This window comes from Canis lupus, chromosome 29 (genome assembly GCF_048164855.1).
Source record: "Canis lupus baileyi chromosome 29, mCanLup2.hap1, whole genome shotgun sequence".
Lineage (NCBI taxonomy): Eukaryota > Metazoa > Chordata > Mammalia > Carnivora > Canidae > Canis > Canis lupus.
Window position 1 is genome coordinate 30836709 of NC_132866.1, and position 13560 is coordinate 30850268.

The window sequence follows — 13560 nt, forward strand, 5'->3', positions numbered from 1 at the left end:
TATTACATTTAGATAGTGGTGAAAGAAGTGCCTCTGGGGGCCAGGCTGGGTTCCTCATCCCTGCTCTGCCTTTTGCAAGATATATGACCCGGGCATGTTGCTTGACCTGTTTGCCTTGGCGCCCCTATCTGTACCATGAGGGTGCTAATAGTGCCTGTCTCACAGCCTTCTTACAGCAAATGAAGTGATACCCATGCAGAGGTGAGAATAGCACCTGAACAAAGCCGGTTCTCCATGAATAGTGGTGGTTAGTGGTAGGACTATTGGTAAAACCAACTGGGACATGGAGGAGAGTGCAAAATGGGCTAGAATGTGTGAGATAAAACACAGGACCTCCAAGAAGTTCTGTACTTGGGGTGGCTGTCCTTGGCCTTGAGGGCATTTTGGTGGAGCCATCTGAGAAATACCCCAGGCTCCAGAGGGCGTGTTGGCAGGGGCTCTCCGGTGCCTGGCTCTGAGTGGGGTCGCCGCAGATGCTCGTTGCCTATGATGAATGTGCCATTGGCCCATGTCCTGCATGACTGGCAGAGCCGGGGCCTGTGTGCCCAGGGTTGCTGCTCAGCCCTTCTGCCCCATCCAGGGCTGGGTGGGTGGCCTGAAAAGTCCTCATTTTTTGCCTTTTCCTGGCCGCCAGAGGCAGTCAGCACCCAGGTGGTGTCTGTGGAGATGAGCTGCTTGAGTGGGCCTGCTTGGGAGCAGAGTGTGTGGTGAGAGATGTTGGCAGAATTTGACGGGCGTTAGGAGGTGCCCCATCGGCCCTGGAGGGACAGCTGTACACACAGTGAAAGGCTTTTTCTGGCTGAGTAGCCCATTGGGACAGAAGGAAGTGTCCTGTATGGTGCTGATAGGGAAGGTTACAATTGTCCACGATGCTCTCACTTAACCTGCTCTGTACTTTGACCCTCACCTGACACGGTCAGCTTGGGCTCCCCGGACTCCACCCAACATTCTGGCCACCCACAGTCTGATGGCCAGGACTGAGTTTGTCCTTGTGGCTGAGGGCTGGCCCACTCAGGGAACATGGGCTCCTTGGGGGTCCGCACCACAGGATGGGTGCTCTGAGCAAATCCAGGGGAGAAGGAAGGAAGATAGAAATGCCCTTAGATATCCAGACTCTGGGTAGAATGACTGTCACCACCAATCACAGGAACAGTGCTGGTGTGGTGTTTCCATGTCCTTCATGTTCTAAATGCTTGATATACATCAACTCATTTACTTCTCCCATTACCCTCCAAAGTAAGTGCAGTTATCCTTGTTTTATAGGTGGTGAAGCTGGGGACCAGAGTGGTTAAGTAACTTGCCCTGGGTCATACAGCTAGAAAGTAGAAGAGCCAGGAGTTGAACCCAGGCAGTCTAGTCTGGCTCCAGGATTCATGCTCTTTCCCATTACATCTCTCATTATTTCTTTTTTTTTTTTTTCATTTTTTTTTTTCATTTTTTTTTTTTTCATTATTTCTTTAATTTTCTTAACACTTCTCTAGAGTTGGGATCGTATTCCCTGGTTTTCAAATGAGAACAGTAAGTCCACAGTAACTGGCCTCTGCGGTCACCCAGCTGGGTGGCCTGTGAGCCCCAGCCTGGGCTCTTTGTGCGGGACTTTTGGAGCTCCGTCTGTCCCGGATTTCCTGGAGGGCACTCGTGCCCTGGTACCTGGGCTGCTTGCTTAGCAAGGGCTCTCTGATCTCCCTCTTGCTCCCTTTTCTTACCGTCAGTGGCCAAGGACACTTGTTTCCTGCTTCTAGCTACTCTGGAGGATGTGGGACTTAGGAGTTGGGCACTCTGTGAGCTTTATTCGAGGGGTGTTTTCTGGAAGTTTCCATTTCACAGGTGCAAAATGACCCTCATGTATTTTCTGTGCTATTCCCAAATGGCCTGTCATTTCAGTCTTTTCAAAAAGGGTACGTGATCTGGTTGGGAACCTTTGCCAGACTGTTTTTGCATGTATGGTAAAATGGATATAACATAATATTGACCATTCTAACCATGTCAAGTGTACAGTTCAGTGACAGGAAGTATATTTGCATTGGTGTGTCTGTCACCACCATCCATCTCCAGGACTTCTTTCATCTTCCCTGGTTGACATCTGTACTCATTCAACACTGACTCCCCATTGCCCCTATACTCCCCAGCTCTGGGCCACCCTATTCTACTTTTTATCTCCATGAATGTGACTACTCCAGGTACCTAAGTAAGAAGTGGAATCACACAGTATTTGTGTTTGTGTGACCAGCATAATGTCTTCAAGGTTCATTTGTGTTGTAGCATGTGACAGGATTTCCTTCCCTTTAAGGCTGGAGAATATTCCACTGCATGTATTCACCACATTTTGCTTATCCATTCGTCTGTTGACGGGTCCTTGGGTTATTTCCACCTGGCTGTTGTGAATCATGCTGCCATGAACATGGGTGTACAAATCGGTGTGAGTCCCTGCTTTCAGATCTTCTGTGTCTATGCCCAGAAATGGAATTGGTGGATCAAATGGTAATTCTATGTTTAATTTTTTGAGGAACTGCCACACTGCCAGGCTTTTTACACAGAAAAAACCATGCATCAGAGAACATGCCTGATTAAGGATTTAGAAGCTTCACTTACCTGGACTACTTGGGTGCTGTCCAAAACCTCTCCCTTTTTCTTGGAGCTGTGTCCTTGCCCTGGTAGCCAAGAGATGGCCCTGACAGGAGTGTGTGTCCTTCCAATTTCCCTCTTCTTCTTGCCTTCACTGCTTTTGGGATCTAGGGACCATGCCAGGGCCAGGCAGGTGTGTGTATTGGCTCCAGAGGTGCCCTTAGTCTTGGCTGAGGGTCTGTTTGGGGGACTGGTAGTAGCTGGGCTGCATCTAGCTGTAAAGGGACACATGTGGGGTTCATCAGTGGTAAGCTTGTGGGTAGGGATCAGAGCTATGTCCCATTCTTCCCATGCCGTGCCCAGGGCCTGATGTGGTGTCAGCTGGGCAGAGATGAAAAAATGAAGTGAGGAGAGCAGGCTCTGGTGGTAGTGGCTTGGTGTTACCTTCTTGGCAGGCTGGGGAGATGGGCTGCTGCCTCTCCCAGGAAAGGGGAAAGAAGGTGGAGTGGCATGGTGGCATGGTGGAGTGGCATGGAAGCAGCCCTCCCTTCCCTAGCCTGGTTTGCATCAGTCACAGCACTCCTGGTTTGGACCATTTTTAAGCTCAGATTCTTCAGCTCAGAATAAGGAGCCCTAGAAGATCCAGCTCTGACAATCCATGTTTAGTAAAAGTGAACATCTGTTGGTCTTAACTGAGAACCAGGGGCTGTGCTAAGTACTTTACATGGGTTACTGGATTTAATCCTCACAACACTTATATTTGCTCCATTTTATGTAAGTGAAAATTGAGGCACAGATGGGTTAAGCAGTTTTCTAAAAAACACACAGCAGTAAGCAGAGAGGCTAGGATTGAATGGAGACCATCCAAGCCCATGGATTGGACTTGAAGCTACTTCTCTGAAGCACTGCACCTTGCCAAATAGAATGACTAGCTTCTATCCCCTCCTAGGATTTTTTGGGGGTGCGGCAAAGGGGCTTAGTTTTGGGGGGCATATATTTGAGGAATAGGGAAAGAATGGGGCTTATAGCTTTTTCTGCTGCCAGAAGGCTAGAAAGACGGAACATCATTGGGTATAATTCCAAGTGAGATCTTTTCTTCCTTTGGCAGGATCTGGTGGAGGCTGAAATTCATCACAGCGAACACGTCCTCTCCTTTCCTCTTCATCTTGCTCTTACACAAACAAGAAACCTCAGTCACGATTCCAGCTGGGCATCCTCTGTCTCTTAGCAACCACCATCAGCCCTGGGCTTTGGGCTCCAGGCTCCAGGCGTGCCTTTCTTTGCTCTAATACTTTCTGTGGATTCTACACACACAATGCAGTTTGTGGGCTCCCTCTTGGAGTTAGAGTGGGGAGGGGAGGGCCTGCTGGGAAGTTAGGACGAAGAGCTTTGGGGGAGGTGAGCTGATGGGCACCCACTCCCAGCTCTTTGCTGAGGAGGAGCAGGACTGGAGCAGTGTGTGTGTGCAAGTGTGTGTTTGGAGGCAGGGCAGCCTGGGTTGCCTGAGGCAGGCATTGTGCCAGGTGAGAGAGGCAAACACTCCTGGTTCTCCTGCTGGGCCCATCTTTACAATTACACACGTCTGTTCAAAAGACTTGTTTCTTAAATGCAGTGAAGAGCCCCCTGGGACTCTGGCTCAGGCTCTGTGTGGAGGGCCGGGGCCCTGGGACTGGAGAGGTCGGCTGAGAGAGGGCAGTGTGGACGGAGGACCAAGAACAGGGCCAGGGCTGAGGCTGGCTTCACCTGGGGGAGGTAGTGAGGCAGAGGGCCTGGCCTCCTGATGGGTGGACTCTTCCTGATGCTCCACAGTCAGTTCCTAGGGGCTTCTTTGTTTGCATTGTGTATGAGGCTGGTGTGGGGCTGGATCTGTCCAGGACCATAGCTCGTCAGTTCAGTGCAAATCTTTGCCCTTGGGGTATCTATCTCTCATTGTGAGGAATCGCTGCTTTAGTCTTATATAAACTGGAAAGAACTTGAGAGAGGTTCTAATCTGTATCCCAGCTTTACAGATGCAGAAACAGAGGCCCAGAAATGTGATGTGACTTACCTAGAGTCTCCTTGTGTAATGGGAGCAGAGCTGGGAGCTATACCCCAGACCCACATTTCCACACCTGTGGTTCTTTGTAAAATGCAGCTTGCATACATAAAAGTGAGCCAGTAGAGCCTGCTGGGCTCATCTTTGTACCCAGAGGACATGGTTTCTGATGGGGCCCTTACCGGGTTGTTTCTGTACCTTCAGGTGATCTGACCCTGTTGGGGAGAGACCTTGAGTCCACCCCTTACAGAGACAGTGAGCTGCACACCCTTGGTATCTTGCGGCGCCTGGGAAGACATGGTCTAGTGAATGCACTGTGTGGGATGGCGATAGGATTTCCCTAGCCTTTGCCTTTTTAAATAAGCCCAGGTCGATGACTCTGGTGGGTCTGGATGCTTTACAAAAATCTCTGACTGGAGACCAACTTAAAAACCTCTAAAGCCGGGCAGACGGATGGCTCAGCGTTTTAGTGCTGCCTTCAGCCCCGGGCATGATCCTGGAGACCTGGAGTCAAGTCCCATGTTGGGCTCCCTGCATGGAGCCTGCTTCTCCCTCTGCCTGTGTCTCTGCCTCTCTGCCTCTCTGTGTGTCTCTCATGTATAAGTAAATGAAATCTTTAAAACAAAACAAAACAAAAAAACCCCTCTAAAGTCTGAGGATGTGGTGGGTGGAGGGAGCATGTTGCCTCACGTTGGATCTGGAACAACATGATTTCTGTGGACACTCGGGGCGCAGGCAGGGTAGGAAGCTTCGAGGAGGGTTGCAGATCATGGGCTTCAGCCTTGCCTCTCTCTCGTTTTACTACTGGTCTTGAGCAAGTCACACAAGCGCATGGGGCTCAGGGGCTTCCGGAAAGGCCTTCCAGATCCGATTGTCTGTGAGCTCCTAGGCAGGTTGCCCACTCACGGGCACTCATTCATCCATTCTACAGATGTTTGCTGGGTGGGTGCCTGCGCCTGGCACCGAGCCGGCTGTCGGGAGCTGGGGAAGAATTCCTGCACCAGCCGTAAGGTGGCACACACAGGCAGCCTGGTGTCGGCGTCCGTCAGCCGGCAAGACAAAACCCTCAGGCATCCCTGCACCCTGCGCTTTGGGAGCCAGCCTCTAGCCTGCAAGTTGGTCCATCAGATGAAATATATGCCTCTCCATCCCCACTGGAACCTGGTAAGGGACAGTGCAGACCCTTTCATTTTCAGTGGCTCCTGAAACACCACTGGGGATGAATGAGGTGTGAGCTCCAGGAAGCATTGAGCAGGCCATCCGAATTCATTGGTCTCCTAGACGCTCAAGTGGTTTTCTTCCTTAAGAAATGCCCACGTTGCATGTGGGAATTGATGTGTGTGTGCAAATGAATAGCACGCTGCCTGTACGTGGTCCTTTACAGTTTATGAAACAACTCTCATATCAGCTGCACTTAATTTTCACACGGCAAGATGTTCCCTGTCTAAGCAGAACAAAATCCTCCTGTCTTTAAGTTATTGAAAATTCAATACCTGGTTTAAAACATAAATTAGGACATAAAGCATATAAAATGAAATCTGTCCCACTCCGGATCTCCTGGTCGCCTTCCCAGATGCAGCTACTGAAACAGCCTCATGTGGAGACTTCCAGAAATATTCTGTGCATGTAAAAACAGATGTACTCCTCTCCCACTTCTCTCTTTCTGCCCTGTTCTTTTCATTGCAGCAGAGCTCCGGGTTGCTTCACATCAGCACATTTAGAGCTGCTGTTCTTTTCCTTGGCATTGTGAACTCTCATTGTATATTCATCGAGGGTCACTAAACTGTTTTTAGTCTTTTTGCTTTTATAAACAAAACAAAAAGAATATCCTTGTCTGTCGCCCTTATATCAATAAGTCTACAGGATGGACTCTTAACAGTGGAGTGCTAAGTCACAATGCATTTTATTTTATGGTGGCTGTTGCCAAATTACTGTCCAGAAAGGCTGTACTGTCTCCACCGTATATGAAAATCTGTTTTTCCACACCCTCTGGGCATCATTAATGTTTTTCATTTTGGCCAACTTGATGGGCTAAAAAAAAAAAATCTTGTTTCAATTTATATTTCTTTAATTTTGAGTGTGCTTGGACATCCTTTTTCATGTTTTTAAGGCTGGTTGTGTTCCTTTTTTGTTAAACTTCCTGTTTGAGTCTTTGCCCATTTTTCTATTCCATCTGTATTTTATATAGTACACTGAAGCTCAGAGAGGTTAATCTAGTTATCTTAGGCCACACAGCAGGCACATGGCAGAGCTAGGACCTGAATTCACTCTTCTGATTTCTGATCTAGTGGTTCTTCTAGTGCCCAGGCTGCCTTTCTGTCCGAGAGCTGGACTAACCATACCTTGTGTTCCTGGGATGGGGATAGATCTCATGCTGGGCATTCTCAGGAATGAATACCTTTGGCCCTGAGAAGAATGTAGGGGTCTTTAAGAGTGTTTCCAAAGTTAAGCCTTCTCAGGCTGGACCTTGACTCTTAAAGTGCTTCTAGGTCCTATCCCTCTCTGGTAGGCAGAGTGGGCACATGTGTGGTTGTTTGCTTCTAGTGGTTAAAGGTTTATCCTGCCAGCCTCCTCAGAGGCCCCTCCCCCACCCAAAGAGAATATCCAGCTGGCACTATTGTTTGTACCCGTGAATTATTGATAAGGCATGAAATGGCCTCAGCTTTGGAATAGCAGGGCTCGAGGGGGGACAGCCGCTGTGCTGAGGAGGAGCACAGGGCTGAAAAGCCCCCTGTCTGGGTCCAACCTTCCCAAGGCCAGGGGTCCGCTCTCAATGTAAAGAGACTTCACAGACCTTCTTTTCACTGTCCTGTCTGGTCATAAGTGGACTTGGAGCATGTATCATTTCAGAAAATGCAGGAACAAAGCTACCATGAATTTAATACCATTTTTATTTAGATTATTTAAAAATTTATGGTCATACATACTCATTTAAAAAATTTAGAGATCCCAGAACTGTACCATATAGAAAGTGAAATCCTGTGTGGTCTCATCCCTGAGGCTTCCATTGAGGAAAGGCTTTTAAGGGAGTTTGTTTTTTACTCATCCCCCCTGAGTCTGTGTATGTGTGGAAGGCGTACTGTTTATTCAGGTGACACTGTTTGATGGAAGGATTCAGGACTCCTTGGAGTGTGTCCTATGCTGCCTCAGGGTTGGTGGACCTCTGAGAATGAGGCTTTAGGGCTTTGCTTCGATGTGCAAGTATTTCTTGTATTTTAGTTGCCAGTGGTTAACTCCTAATGAACAGGGCTCCTGTGCTAGGTTTCTCCTCTGTCTCCCGCTGTGCCCGGAACTGGGCTTGGCACGTAGTAGGTGTCTGTTCTGGATTGTCCAGACTTAGTCCAGATGTTCCAGAGAAGTCTAATTGTCTAGTCTCCCTGTGCGTTATGATCTTTGTCAGATAAAGGGAGGTCACATCCCTTCTGCTTTGCTGAGTGGTTCACACTTTTACATTCCACAGAACTTTTGAAGGAATCCATTTGTTTTGTTAAAATGTGACATGCTGATAAGTGATGTCAGGTTTTTAGGGAGAAGATGGTTAATGTCTGTGACTTTTCTGCGGTCCCTTCAAGGAGGACAAGACATTGGCTTCTGAGGATCATTTCTTTGGGAAAGATGGAACAAGGAATGCTGGGAAGAGCATGACCAGCTCTCTGATGTGGTGCAAACGTCACCCAGTTCCCTGAGCCTCAGTTTCCGTAAATTGAGATAACAGGCCTCATAGGGGCATTGTGTGGGTTCAGTGGAGGGTGTTAGAGGGTCCTGGTGCAGGTCTGGCTTTAATGAACATTATTAGCTTGGCTCCATTCCTGGGTTAAGGGGCTGTAGCATCTGTTGACAAAGACCAGCATTGAGGTTCTAGGAGGTGTTGGAAGGGATGACTCTGGAGACAGAGACAGAGAAAATAGACTTCAGGGAGACCTGTGAGTGGGTGAGGCACAGACTCAGAGACTGTTTGAGAAGCCCAGAAAGTAAGGCAACTCTGGACTGCCTTTCAGAGCCAAACCAAGTTTGCCACCTAGCAAAGCAGCAGTCAGACAAGGAAATCCCAGGGAGCATCTTTGGCACTCAGTATACATTTGTTGGATGAATGATCAGGCTGTCCTGCTGCTGCAAGGTGGGAGCAGCCTCCTTGGGTTCCTCAGAGGTGCCATCCTTCTCAAGGCTTGCTTATGCTATTCTCTTGGCCTGGAATATGCAGTTCCCTGGAGAGATGCACTATATACTCTCACAGATACACAGAAAAATTCACACACTCACATACTCACACACATCATCTGGACAGGTTCTGTCATCCTCTAGGTCTCACCTGAGACACTGCTTACTCAGTGAAGCCTTCTCTCATCACCTTGTGGGCTAGGTGGGGTCCCCCTGCCATGTGTTCCCTCAGTACTCTTGACTTCACCTTTTTATAGGGTGCATCAGGCCTTGGACACTTGTTTTGTTTTTTCAAAGATTTTATTTATTTATTCATGAAAGACACATAGAAAGAGGCAGAGACATAGGCAGAGAGAGAAATAGGCTCCCTGTGGGGAGCCTGATACAGGACTTGATCCCTGGGATCACGACCTGAACTGAAGACAGAGGCTCAGCTGCTGAACCATCCAGGCATCCTTAGGCCTTGGACATTTGTAATGATCTGTCCAGAGTCTGCGGCCCCTGAAGGATGGAATGCACATCTATTGTCCTCAGTGTTCCGAACACCCAGTGTAGTCCTTGCTCTCTAATGGATATTCAGTAGATGTTTGTTGAAGGAATGCTCTAGAAATCTTCCCTATCAATTATTGTTCACTTGATAACAGAGATTCACGTGCCCATAATGGAGTTGTGGGAGTCTGTCTGCACTCACTTCGTGACATGCTTAGACCCATCTTCCGTATTGATCAGGGTCCTTATGTGTGTAGCGGCCTCTCAGAAGTATAGTTGGTTCTTTCCTTGTGAGGGAGGATGGCTTAATAGACTGGAGTCAGAGTGCTTGGGTTCAAATCTTTGTTCCATAGGCTACTACTGGATGACCAAGGCCAGGGCTTCATCTCACCTTGTTGTCAAATGGGTATGATAATGCCCATGGTCACCTGCCTTATAAGAATGTTGTGTGGATTAAATGAGATAATCTAGGCGTTGATGATAGCAACCTCATAGAACTATAGACACACATACAAGCATGTATAAGTAGCGTCTACACTGGATCTGGCACCAGGATGGGCTGAGTAAATGTTTAAGAGGACCAAGATGGCAGGGGCTCCCAGAGCAGGGTGGACCAATATACTTGTCCTGGTAAGAGATCATGTAAGTCTGAAGAAAGGCAGGGTGAGCTGAATGCGTTCAGCATGGCTTCGCAGGGTGACACCACTTATTGTGTAATTAGGGAGCAACTTGCATGAAAATGAAAATACTGGTCCAGATGGCAGGCCTTCCATGCTGTTGAGAGGCAGAGCTAATGAACTTAACAAATCACTGATAATTAATTTTCAAAAGCTAAAGGAAATGGGTGAGCAATGAATAGGTCTACAGAAGGAGAGAATGTAGAGTAGTGCCAACTGTCAGCCGGGAGAAAGGTGTGAGATGCTGGCACTTTCAGGCCGGTGAGACAGATCTTGATGTCTTATAGACACAGAGGAAGGTGGAGGGAGAAGGCTTGCAGGTAATGTAGTTCTGACAATAGCAGCCAACCTTGCCTGGGCCCTTCTATAAGCCAGGGACTGTGTGGAGTATTTTATCTGGACCAGCTTTGTTTCAGATAGGCAGCTTCTCCTGCTGGGTAGGGACGGGAGGTCAGAGGGTCGGGCCAGAGTCGGGGCTGATGGCAGCCTTTATTTGAGCACCACGGGACAATGAAACAAAACAGTGATAATAGGTACTATTTCCAGAGCACTTGCTGTGTGCCAAGCACTCCACTGAGCACTTCCACAGGTGTTGTCCACTCAGAAAGACAAACGACCCAAGTAGGAGGCACAGCCCATGAAAATGTAATGTCAGGGAAGGCCTGCACCTCTCTTCAGAGCTTCCCCTGGACATGGTGTGAAGAACAAAGGATTGGAAACATGGGTTTTTGTTCCTGTCTTCCGAGACAAGTCATTGCACTCTCCCGGATTTTTGTATCTTTCACTATAAAATGTGAGTAGTAGATTTGAATCAGCAGGGCACAAATTTTATAGGTGGCAGCCTGTTCGTTCAAAAATAAATCTCACAGGGAAACTTGTAAGATAAAACAGGCATTGTGGGGAGGGCAGGGGCCTGGTCCACCCCTTTGTTGCCCCTTGGCCTCAGGCCTACCTCCGAAGCTATGTGGATTATAGTTGGATGGTCACTGCTGATCTCTGGGGTATCCTCCGCTCTCATTGGTGACTCGAGCATCCCCACCGCTGGCAGTCACAAGGAAATGGTTGTAGGGAGCTACGTGTGTTAACAGGAGCATGGTACATTGTCTTCTTTTGCCTGATCCTGGGCTGAAATCTGGCTCTGCACTTGTTAGCTGTGCAACCCTCACAACTAGCTTAACCCCTCTGGGCCTCACTTGGCTCAACTATAAAACGGAAATAAGACTTCATTATGTTGGTTATAAGGATTAAATGTTGTAATGTATGTAAAGCTCTTAGCTCTGTGCCTGGTGCCTAGTAAGGATCAACTATGAAAGCGACTTACTGATAAATGATTGTTAAATAGCTAAGTTCTTGTGTATATATATGATTTTCTTGTTTTAACTTTTAAGGCTATGTGAGGAAGAATTAGAAGTGAGGAAGATGTAACAATGTGCCGGCGTCAGGCCAGGTGGGAACAAAACGACTGCTCTGGCTGATGGGGCTGAAATGTTTGGGTCTCTTTGTCTGCCTCTTTGGCTGCCAACACAGAGCAGGCGGGCGTCAGCTGGGCCCCTCCCAGCTGCTGCTGGGCCACCTCCTGCCTGTCCTCTGAGGGTCAGATGACAAAGCCAGGCGCCATCTCAGAGCCCTTCTGGACACTCCCAGTGACCTCTGCACCCGCCTGCCACACACTACCTTCTGTTCACGGCCCGTCAGCCGGCTTTCTCCCTGACTGCGCTTGGATTTGAGCCTTTGTCAATTCATGTTTCCAGATTAATTAGCGAGGCCCCATGTCAGATGCTAACTGAAACCCAGATGTCGGCTTGGTTCCTCTCATCAAATCATTTTGTACCAGTAATTGAAGAACACAGAGGCAGTAGTTAGGTTGGCCAGGAGCAGCTTACTTTCTCCCTCCCGTTTCAATTAAAAGATAAATAGACCCCCCTCCCCCAATCCCTGAGAGGATCGTGGAAAGGGGATTTGCCTGCCATCTCGTGTAATAATAAAGATGGTGAAGAGCTGATGCCCTGACCTTCACATTGAAGGTCGGGTTCCCTGGAGAAGTTTCCTGTGGGTTTACAAGAAGGTGACAGGGGCAGTGGGAAAGGGGAACTCTTTCTAATGTTAACTTTAGCCAGGAAACCTTTTCCCAGGCTATGAAATGGCCCTCTAGCAGACAGATGTGAATCTAGCACAGTGCCTGCCCATAACTAACACAGTGTTTGCTTAGCAAGCATCGTTGTTGGGTGTGTGCATCCTTCCAGCTTCTGGGGGACTCTGTGTATGTCTGGGTAAAATGGACAGGTCAGAGCAGGGATTTATTTACATTTCTCTCTAAGCCACATGTCGTGAATGTGTGTGAATATTTTTTTAAGCTTCCATTTATTGAGTACTTACTATATCCTAGTTATCATGGTAACACCTTATGTATATTATCTCATTGAAATTTTTTTAAAAGATTTTTATTTATTGGAGAGACAGGGAGCATTAATGGGGAGAAAGGCAGGGAGAAGCAGGCTCCCCACTCAGTGGGGATCCATGGGGTTCGATCCCAGGACGCTGGGATCATGACCTGAGCTGAAGGCAGATGCTTCACCGATTGAGCTACCCAGGTGCCCCATCTCATTAGATTCTTACAACAACCCTGTGAAATCAGATTTCTTAATTCACATTTTTTTCCAATGAGGAAACTCTGGCTCAGAGAGAGAAAGTTGCCCAAGGTCACATAGCCAGTGTGCAATAGAGCTGGAGTTTGAATCACTAAGCACATTGCGTCTGTGAAGTATAGATAGCTATTGTAGGAAAGACTAGCCACGTTTTCTTCCTCAAGTAATGTGTGTTCTCCTGGGCAGATGAGATGAGCACAGGTTTTGGTTATACCTTTGCCTTTCTCAGTTCAATGTCAAAACCCACAGTGACCACTTTGGAGCTAGAGGAGTGCTTTGAAGGATGACATGAGTTGCTGATGTTCTGTTGGCTTGGGCTGGAGTCTGAAGTATGTCCTATAGAGCTGATGAAAGCTCTTGAGAGCTGGGAGCAGGCCCTGAACCCAGTGCTTGCTGGGAACCCCAGCCACACCACACTGAGAAATGGAGGATAGAGTCAAGAAGGCTTTGGGTTCCTTGGCAAGTTGATGTATATTCGAAAAATGATTTCAGACCCAGCTCCCTCAGCTTGTGCTCTTGGGCCATTCATGATGGCTCTTTGAGCCTCAGTTTCTCCATTAGCAAAATGAGCCTCTAGCTGTCTTACACTATAGAGTCCTTATGAAGCTGCATTGAGTATTGTGTAATATTCAGGCCCTCAGGAAATGTTAGGGTGTCATGAATGCCCAGACATCTCAAAATTTCTAGATTTAATAAAGGAGCATCTTAAATATTACATATGAAGACTTGGGGTAGCCATTCTCAAATATTAAAGAGATAAGAACCTGCTTGTTAAAAATGTGGATATTGGAGCCTTTCCTCAGATATTATAATTTAGAATCTGAGGCTGGAACCAGAAATCTGCATTTTAACAGACACTCTTAGAGGTTCTGAAATACATTCATATGACTTCCAAATGTCAGAGCCAGCAAAGATCTTTAAGATCTTTATTTTATAGACAAGGAAAAGGGTGGGTTATAACTTAGAAATAAGTTGCCTTCAAAGGTCCCTG

At 47.6% G+C, this 13560-nt stretch overlaps 1 protein-coding gene across 2 annotated transcripts in view; it reads left to right on the top strand.

Annotated features, from left to right (window-relative positions):
* SLIT1 (slit guidance ligand 1) overlaps positions 1-13560 on the top strand; it is a 170459-nt gene that overhangs the window by 55715 nt on the left and 101184 nt on the right. The gene's annotated exons all lie outside the window — the stretch shown is intronic.